Below are 9,903 nucleotides of genomic sequence, written 5' to 3' on the forward strand. Positions count from 1 at the left end.
AAGTATCAATTAAATCTATCTGATCTAGTATGTCTTTTAAAGGCTGTGTTTCCTTATTTTCTGTCTGTGCCGGGGACCAGCCCCAGTGGATCCAGGGTATTCGAAGCGGGGACGGCGTCGGCGAGGATCAGGAAACAACTGCTTAATTAAACGTTAATTAAGGATATAAAGAGTAATAGAATGAGGATAGCTCAGTGAAGAAATTCAGTGGAGAAAAGAGGCTGAGTAATTCAGCCAGAAGGTAAGAGAAAGAACGACATGGTGAGACCAAGTTTCGGTGAACAAGGCCCGCACTTTATTTTCCAAAGTCGTTTTTATACCTTAAGTTATGCATAGAGGATAATGGGGGAAGGGGTAGAGTCATGCAGCAAGCCAGGCTTTCTTCCTGCAAACTTATCATATGCAAAAGTTTAGGTGATTTGCATCATCTTCTGGCCCAGAGGCCTTTTCCTCTAAAGGTGATTATTCTAAAGTCAGGCGCCAGCCTCCAAAAAGCATTAGATAAAGTTGCATTCCTACAGAGCAAAGGTGTGGTGGGCTATAACAAGAAAAAGAATTAATTCAAGGGTCCCAGGTTACAAACATTAAAGCTACTATTTACACCAATTATATTAATCAATACACTGCCAGGGACACAGCAGGTAAGGGATATGGAGACTTAGCAGCAAACATTGGCCCAACAAGTGAGAATCCCTTCACCAATACAATTTCTAATCAATCTTTTAACTGCTCAAAGGAATCTGTATTTAGACAGTTTAGAACATCTCATGCCTCTCACAGTTTGGAGGCTCTGAGCAATCACATGTGGCCGGAAAAACCTATTCAGGCAGGCTAGAGGACTTCCAAGGGAGTTTGTAGGTTGAAACACTGTCACACCCAGGAATTATTAACTGGAGCTGTAAGCTAACTCTTTTTTCAGAGAGGTAGTGGGGGACAGCCCCCCGTAAAGTCAGAGGTGTAGGTGAAAGCACAAAGCAGAAAGTAGGCCGACTCTGGTTTTGGGGGTAGATTGCTCGAGAATTTCCAGGGAGACTCCTGAGGCTTGATCCCGCCTTTGCGTATGTCAAGCCTCCTTCCTCATGACCTTTGCTACGGGCGGAGCTCGCTCCCCACATCTCCCCCTTTTTTATTTCTTAAAACAGCCAGAGGCAGCTCAGTCGCGAGCTTTTGAATGTTCTGCCGAAGAATCCTGACAATACAAGGAAGAATGATTATGAGAAGCAAAATTAGAACTAAAGATATTAGACAGAATGTTTTTTCCAGAAGTAAAGTTAGAGAAGGTGTGAAATAAGTCATTAGCTGCTCCAGCGGTGGTAAAATCCAGTCGACAGTGTTCCAGGGTCTGTATTTGATTATGAAATTTCCCTAAGTCCAGGCCAATGTCAGAGCTGTTGCAAACACCTGAGATATGTTTTTTGATTTTTTCCCATTCATAATCTGTCTCGTTTACCTTTAAAGATGTCACGCATATCCACCGGTAATCAGCGTGGCAAGACAGAGCCATTTTCACTTTTAAAGGCTGTAACTCAGTCCCAGTATGCATTATTGCCTCTTTTAAGGCGTCTACTCTCATCTCTAATTTCCTATCTATAGCTTCCTGTGTTGCTAGAGTTAAAGAAACATTTTTAGACATGGTATCAACATATTGGGCAGTATGCACTTGTTGAGTCAATGATATTGCTGCTGCAGTAACAGAAGTAATTGCTGCTATTAAAGCTGATATTCCTAAAATAAGTAAAGCCCACAAATCGTCGCGATCACATTAAATCTTGTAGTTGTTGTAACACAGCAAGACTATAGTTATATCAATAAGTGGTTACATCATAAGATAAGGTGGACGTTGTAACACTACAAAGGAGCAAACATTATACTGAGGGTTTAAACAAGATGAGAGCACGCATTGTTCACAAGTCACTACATTGGGTCCACCAGTGAAAGTCACATGTACATTAAGTTTTCCAGAATCGCTGGTAAAGAGAAAAACATAAGGAGAGGGTAGACAAGCCAAAACAGAATAAGTAGAATTATTTTCTGGTTGGAGTTCGCACTGCAGCAGCCCCGTCGGTCCCGCCGGGATCTCGATGTTTATCTTGCCTCCCCTTCCGGCGGGCTCCTCTTTTGTGATCGAAGCTATGGGGAACTGGATGTCTGGGGGTCTGCAACATGGCGAATCAACCTGTCCTGGATCTAAATTGGAGAATCTGCATCCTGTGGAAAAATACAAGCACATCCTCGACCGCTAGTTAATAATGGGTCAGGACCCTTCCATTGTCCTGAGAGGAGGTCCTTCCATTTGACTAATGGTTTTCCATTTAATTGCTCCAGGCATCAATGACGAGGCATTGCAGTAGTTCCAGCCAGATCAGTATTTAGAATATTTATTACAAAAAGAGCATGTTGCAAGATTTGATGGGGAGAACTATACTTAAACTCCCCTTCTTTTAGTTTTTGAATTTGGATTTTTAATGTTTGATACACACTTTCAACAATGGCCTGTCCCTGGGGATTATAAGAGATGCCTGTATTATGTTTAATTTGAAACTTTATACAAAATTCCTGAAAAGACTTAGAAGTATAAGCAGGAGCATTGTCAGTTTTCAAAGCTTTTGGTAGGCCCAAATATGAAAAACAAGTAAAGAGATGTTGTATTACATCTTTAACTGCTTCCCCTGTACGAGCAGTTGCAATAATAACATGAGAAAAGGTGTCTACAGTTAAAGAACAAAGGACAGTTTTCCAAATGAAGAGACATGAGTTAGATCCATTTGCCAGAGTACATTGGGTTTGAGACCGCGAGTATTAACTCCCATAGGTAGACTATTATAAACAGTGGGGCAATATAAGCAAGAACGCACAATTTCTCGAGCAGTCTCTCTGGGAATTTGGAATTGATATCTTAAAGCAGTAGCGTATTGATGAAGTGAGTGAGAGGCTCTGGCCTCCTCAATCACAGAAGCCACTGTATTTCTGGTTAACAAGTTAGCCAAATCATTAAAGGCATTTTAAGGGCCGGGCAATCCGAAATGAGCCCGAATGTTTCCAATGAAAATTATTTTATTTGTCTTCCAAATTTGTTGCTGTAATTTACTTAACAAATGAAATATGGTAGTTTTACTTTCAGGCAAAACCGCAGTTTCAATGTGTGGAAACAACCTGACAATATACTGAGAATCAGAATAAAGGTAAAATTCCTCATCTGCAAACATAGCAAAAGCCTTTATGACTGTTGTTATTTCAGCGCTTTAAGCTGAAGTTTTCTGTGTTTCTAAAACTTTCTGGTGATTTTTAGTAACTATGGAGGCTTTACCATTTGCTGACCCGTCAGTAAAGGCTATCTGAGCATTTGGACTAGGAGATTGTTTACATCTGACAGGAAAAATAACTGGATGTCTGGATATAAAATTCAGCAAAACATGTGAGGGTAAATGATGCAAAATTTTGACCAAAATAGTTTCCTATAGCAATCTGCCAATTTTTATCAAACATTAGAAGAGCAACAAGTTGTTCCTTATTATATGGAATTACAATTTCTGATGGCTCTTTACCAAATAATTCAATGTTCCGCTTTTTTCCTTTAATATCAAAGTAGCTATCAATCCCGGATAAGAAGCCACTACATTTTTAGTTTGAGCGGGAAGATGGACCCACTCTAGGGGGCCGTTTTGTTATAAAACCAATTTTTTGTCTGGTTATCCCAGTTACACCTATGGGGGGATTTTATGGCAAAGGAATTGTCAAGCAGTTGTCAATTTAATTTTTAAAAATTTTTTAAAATTTACATTTTAACTACATAAATTTAGAGATATGTTAATTTAGGTCTAATGTTTAGTTTAGGTCTCTATAAATTTAAATAATAAATGTATAACCTCCTTATCTCATTTTGGTATACAGATATACCTAAATGCAAAATGTATTTATATATGGCAACAAGTATAAACTTATTGACATACAATATATATAAATCAATATACTTGAATTAATCTTATAATTAATATATCAATTCATATATATTACAGCAATACAACACGCACACAGCCAATACCAACCAACACAAACCAATGTACTGTAATAATACATGTCACACATATATAATTATACAGCATACAGAACATATATCATCACAGCACATCAATCCATATCAATTAATATCAGCCACACACATTATATTACTGCAATATACATTTAATTATACAGTATATATAATACATATATTGATTTATATACAAATTAAGTAAGTATAGATCTATAAATAGAATTAGGCATACCTTTATTATGTTTTATTTATACCCATACCTAATTAGGCAAACTGTAGTTAGGCAAATATATTTATATTACGTATTTATAACAATATATAAAGTATTGTTAATTGTACCACCTGTTGATAACTAAGAAATTGAGAAAACCCTTCTCTGAGTATCTCCTATTTGAGACAGCACGTCCCTCCCCCATAGGGTAAAGGGGAGCGTAGGAACTACATACAGTTGGAAAGTTCCACAGGTATCCTCAAACTGCCAATCTAACATTTTTGAACTTTTAACTACTGTGGGGGCTTGAGGGCAAATGAAACAAAATTTGACCCCTGAAATCTATCAGGGCAACTTGACAATCATCACTATTTTGTAAAAGACTTGCAGTTGATCCTTATTGAGTGAAATTATTATATTTGCTACTTATTTTCTAAAAAGTTCCACACTTCTTTTTTCCTCCTTTTATAATTAATTGTGCCACCAAGCTGGGATAAGATAAAACTATTTTTCTTGGGATCACTGGTAGATGGAACCAATGGGCCTTTTTGTCACAAGCACCCTGTAGGTGTATGTTTTGTTGGAAGAATAATTTAATCTCATTTTTTGGTAATATTAATCCTAATTAACTGATCATTTAAAGTCTCATACACTTCAACAAGAGCTAACTCTGTCTCATTAGTCAACTTAGAACTGGAATTAGGGTCGCTTTTTAAGCAATTAAACAAAGGCTTTAAATCTGCAGTAGTCAGTTTTAAATGTGGGCATATCCAATTAATGTCCCCTAATAATTTTTGGAAATCATTTAAAGTTAGTAAACAATCTCTCCGCAGCTTCAAAGGGGCATTATCAGTTTTTAAAACTTTTGGCAGACCTAAATATGAGAAGCAAGTAAAGAGGTGTTGCACAACATGTTTATAAGCTTCTCCAGTTATCGTTTTGTAACCTAAATCTGGTCTATAGCCTTTTAGATGACAAGCAACCATCTAATCTTTGCTTGAATACTTCCAGCAACGGGGAACTCACTACTCTTCAAGGTTTTAAACTCTCCCTCACCTTTTTCTCTACAGCATTCCCACCCCGCATACCAGTTTCTCTAATCTCAACTCATTTTCAGTAGTATGTGTTGGCCAGGAGCTGGGTCAGTCTTTCCCAGCAATGTTAAGAGACGTCTGTTCCTGTGTCTAATAGCCCTGACATTTTATTTTCTTGAATTAAAAGATCTTTTAAAGGCCTTGGAGCTGTAATTCCCTGCACCCAAAAAGCTAGATCACTAAATCTAAATGCTCTGTGGCTCTTAGCTTGAGAAGTCAAGGTTTTTCTTGTCTGATAGTAAGGTAAAAGCAAAAACTGTGTTATTCTTTGACCTTTATTAATTTGCACAGTTTTGGTAGGCAGCGAGATCAAAACTTTAATTTCTCCAATATAATCAGAATCTACTACACCATACACCACCCAAATTCCTTGAAAAGAAAGCGAGCTACACCCTAGCCCAAGTCCTACAATGCCCTCAGGCAGGGGGCCAGCCACTCCCATTGGAATTGGAGCAACCGGCATATCAGGGGTTAATATTGTTGCTAAATCCCTTTACCGTCCGCTTTTTTCTTAGCCTGGGTGAAGGAGCACTGCATATTGTGCACGCAGTCTGTTTTAAAATCTCCACTGTTCAAAAAACTTTTTATCTTCCTCAGGCTTAGGCAACACTTTGAGAGGCTTTGGGGGCAAAGTGAGGAACTCTTGGGCCCTGGAAGGCGCAAACGGAGGCGGCAGCAATGGCCTTAAATCAGAAAGTGGTGGATAAGTTTTTTTTTTTTTTTTTTAAGTTTGCGCAGAGGGGGAGGGAGCTCGCCAGGGCACCTGGTCACAGCGTCTCTTACAGTCTCTCTCTGTCTTCCTCTCTTCCTGCTTTTCTCACTTTTCTCTCCCCCTTCCTTTATCGCTACCCTTCTCTTTCCTTCGTTTCTTTCCCTTTACCCTCTTTCTCTCTCTTTTTTTTTCCTCCTCCCTCTCTTTCTCTCTGTATCTCTTTTTCTAACTTGCTTTCTTCCTTTCTCAATCTTGCTGCGTTCCCTGATTCCTTCCTTCTCTGTTCCTCTCTCCTTTTCACTCTTTAGCTTTTTCTCTATCTTTAGATCTTTCTCTATTTTCTTTCCTTTTTTCTTTTTCACTTTTTTTTTTCTTTTTTGTTTTTCTTTTTTTTTTCTTCTTTTTTTGCTTGGGTGAGGCCCCCCTGAGGGGGTTTTCTGCAAGGAGCAGGCTCTGTATATTGTGTATTTTTTCAAAGCTCCTGTGTTTAAAAGAAATCTTTTTTATCTTTTTCAGCTTTAGGCAATGCTCTGGGAGACTTTGGATGTAAACTGGGGAATTTTTAGGCCCTGGGAGGTGCAAGCGGAGGTGGAGTAGTCGCCTTAAATCAGAAATTGTTGGATAAATTTTTAAAGGTTTGTGTAGAGGGGGAGGGGGCTCGCCAGGGCGCCCGGCCGCAGCGTCCTGTAAGCCCTCTCCTTCCTCTGGAGGTAGAGCACAGTCTCCCTCCTTTTCTTCGTCAATGGCAGAAAATATGATCTGCGCAGAAGGTGGAGACCCACTACCATCCACCGCTATAGCCTCTCCCATAGGCTATCCCACAGCCTCATGACGAGGGTCCAGAACATTTTTAATCATATTTATAGGATAAGTTTTTAGTTGTTTTTTACCTTCACCCAAGTATCTAAATTAACAGTAGCCTCTTTAACAGTTTCAAGATTACTTGTATAAAGAGTTGCCATTCTTAGTTTCAGTGTTACCCACGTCAGAAAATTAAGTATAATAGAAGATAAAGCTTTTAGCTTTTAAAAGATCAGGCTCTTCTTTGGCCTTTTAACTTCAGAAACCGTTTTCTCTCTCCAAGTCTAACTCTTTAACACTTTCAACACTTCCCACTCCTCTCGCCCTGTCTATCCTACAGGGGGGTCCGCGGCACCCTTGAGTGGGGTCCTAGCCGTCCCGAACCCTGGAAGAACAATAGGGCTGGTGACCCAGATTGTTCCGGGGGGAGGAACAGTAGGCTGATGGCTCAAACTGTTCCAAGGGAGGAGCAGTAGGGCTGGTCACCCAAACTGCTTCGTGGAGGAACAAGAGGGCTGGTGACCCAGTTGTTCTGAGAACGGGGAGCAATAGGGCTGATGGCTCTGATTGCTTTGGGGAGCTTACCTTCGAAAGTCCCTGTCTTGGGCGCCACCTGCCGGGGACCAGCCCCGGTGGATCCAGGGTATTCGAAGCGGGGACGGCGTCGGCGAGGATCAGGAAACAACTGCTTAATTAAACGTTAATTAAGGATATAAAGAGTAATAGAATGAGGATAGCTCAGTGAAGAAATTCAGTGGAGAAAACAGGCTGAATAATTCAGCCAGAAGGTAAGAGAAAGAACGACATGGTGAGACCAAGTTTCGGTGAACAAGGCCCGCACTTTATTTTCCAAAGTCGTTTTTATACCTTAAGTTATGCATAGAGGATAATGGGGGAAGGGGTAGAGTCATGCAGCAAGCCAGGCTTTCTTCCTGCAAACTTATCATATGCAAAAGTTTAGGTGATTTGCATCATCTTCTGGCCCGGAGGCCTTTTCCTCTAAAGGTGATTATTCTAAAGTCAGGCACCAGCCTCCAAAAAGCATTAGATAAAGTTGCATTCCTACAGAGCAAAGGTGTGGTGGGCTATAACAAGAAAAAGAATTAATTCAAGGGTCCCAGGTTACAAACATTAAAGCTACTATTTACACCAATTATATTAATCAATACACTGCCAGGGACACAGCAGGTAAGGGATATGGAGACTTAGCAGCAAACATTGGCCCAACAAGTGAGAATCCCTTCACCAATACAATTTCTAATCAATCTTTTAACTGCTCAAAGGAATCTGTATTTAGACAGTTTAGAACATCTCATGCCTCTCACAGTTTGGAGGCTCTGAGCAATCACATGTGGCCGGAAAAACCTATTCAGGCAGGCTAGAGGACTTCCAAGGGAGTTTGTAGGTTGAAACACTGTCACACCCAGGAATTATTAACTGGAGCTGTAAGCTAACTCTTTTTTCAGAGAGGTAGTGGGGGACAGCCCCCCGTAAAGTCAGAGGTGTAGGTGAAAGCACAAAGCAGAAAGTAGGCCGACTCTGGTTTTGGGGGTAGATTGCTCGAGAATTTCCAGGGAGACTCCTGAGGCTTGATCCCACCTTTGCGTATGTCAAGCCTCCTTCCTCATGACCTTTGCCACGGGCGGAGCTCGCTCCCCACATGTCTGGACGATCTATCTATTGATTTGAATAGGGTGTTAAAGTCCCACTGGGAGTAAAGCCACTGTGTATGCTTTCTCTGGAGCTGTTGACCTCTAGGTGTGCTTTGTTGTGTGAACTCTCAGATTACACTGTTGACACTGCTGTCATCTCCACCTGAACTGTGGATTTGCTGGCAATTGATCCTGGTATCTCTGAGGTGTTGCTTTCAACAGGCCACCAATTTAGACACACTGTACTATAATCAGGTCCCATGATGGCAGTTATCATAGATCTGAATCTGCTGAGGACACTATGAAGGCAGCTCAGACTCTGGCCTAGTACATCCAAATAAGGGCCTTTTTTCTGTTTCAAGGTTCATTGAATGTAATTGTCGTGTCTCCCAGACTTCCTTTTTCTTTCACAAAGATCAAAACTTCCTTTCAATTTTATCTCTCAGAAATTCTTCCCAATATTTATCTTGTATGACTGATCCCACCTTGGCATTGGATTCTTAAAAGACATAAGCTAACTCATTTTTCATCCTATCTGACAACCTCCCATCATCTCCAGATAGTCTGCAGTCAATGTTAAACTGATGGGATGGTTCTAACTAATGGAAGCCTCTATGATTGTAAAGTTGTTCAGATCATCCTCCAGATTCCAGCTGAGACGAATTCCTTGCTTCTCTGCTTCCCCTGTTTTATTATATTTTCAAAATTCTCTTTCTTTTGAGATCCTTCCCCAATAAATCACATGTCCCTGAAGGCCTGGCTCAGATTCTACATCTAAAGAATTAATAGAAGGTACGGCTGCTGCTGCTGCTAAGTCGCTTCCGACGTGTCCAGCTCTGTGCAACCCCATAGACGGCAGCCCACCAGGTGCCCCCATCCCTGGGATTCTCCAGGCAAGAACACTGGAGTGGGTTGCCATTTCCTTCTCCAATGCATGAAAGTGAAAAGTGAACGTGAAGTTGCTCAGTGGTGTCCGACTCTTAGCAACCTCATGGACTGCAGCCTACCTGGCTCCTCTGTCCATGGGATTTTCCAGGCAATAGTACTAGAGTGGATTGCCACTGTCTTCTCCAAATCTAAGGTGAGCTCCTGTCAATTTGAGTGAATAAGAGAAATTTATCTTTGCTCTCAATGATTTCAGAGCCCACTATAGAAGAAAATAAAAGAGCTTTAAGTGCTAAGATACTGACAGACATAGATACATTTATATTGTTTCTAGTGTACTTCTTGGTGGAAGTCTTGCAGAAGGTCCAGTATGCCTGTCCAAAATACTGATGTATAATTTAATTGGGTAAGGATGTTTTCCAACTTGCAGCAAGAAATAGAGAATGATAAGTCTTCTCATCGTTTATTATTCTAAGTTATTTAATAAATTGATCCATTGATAAATTGCAAGAAAA

General features: G+C 40.4%; 1 long non-coding RNA gene across 1 annotated transcript; it reads right to left on the bottom strand.

The window, feature by feature from the left end:
• Nucleotides 1-272: 272 nt before the first annotated feature.
• On the bottom strand, nucleotides 273-8,506 carry LOC147357259 (uncharacterized). Its single transcript, XR_015141415.1, has 2 exons — nucleotides 7,437-8,506; nucleotides 273-2,208 (listed from the first exon to the last, which is right to left on the bottom strand). It is a non-coding gene; the product is annotated as an uncharacterized LOC147357259 (long non-coding RNA).
• Nucleotides 8,507-9,903: the final 1,397 nt, after the last annotated feature.

This window comes from Bos grunniens, chromosome 15 (genome assembly GCF_055505025.1).
Source record: "Bos grunniens cultivar Pamir isolate PY7600 chromosome 15, Bosgru_T2T1.0, whole genome shotgun sequence".
Lineage (NCBI taxonomy): Eukaryota > Metazoa > Chordata > Mammalia > Artiodactyla > Bovidae > Bos > Bos grunniens.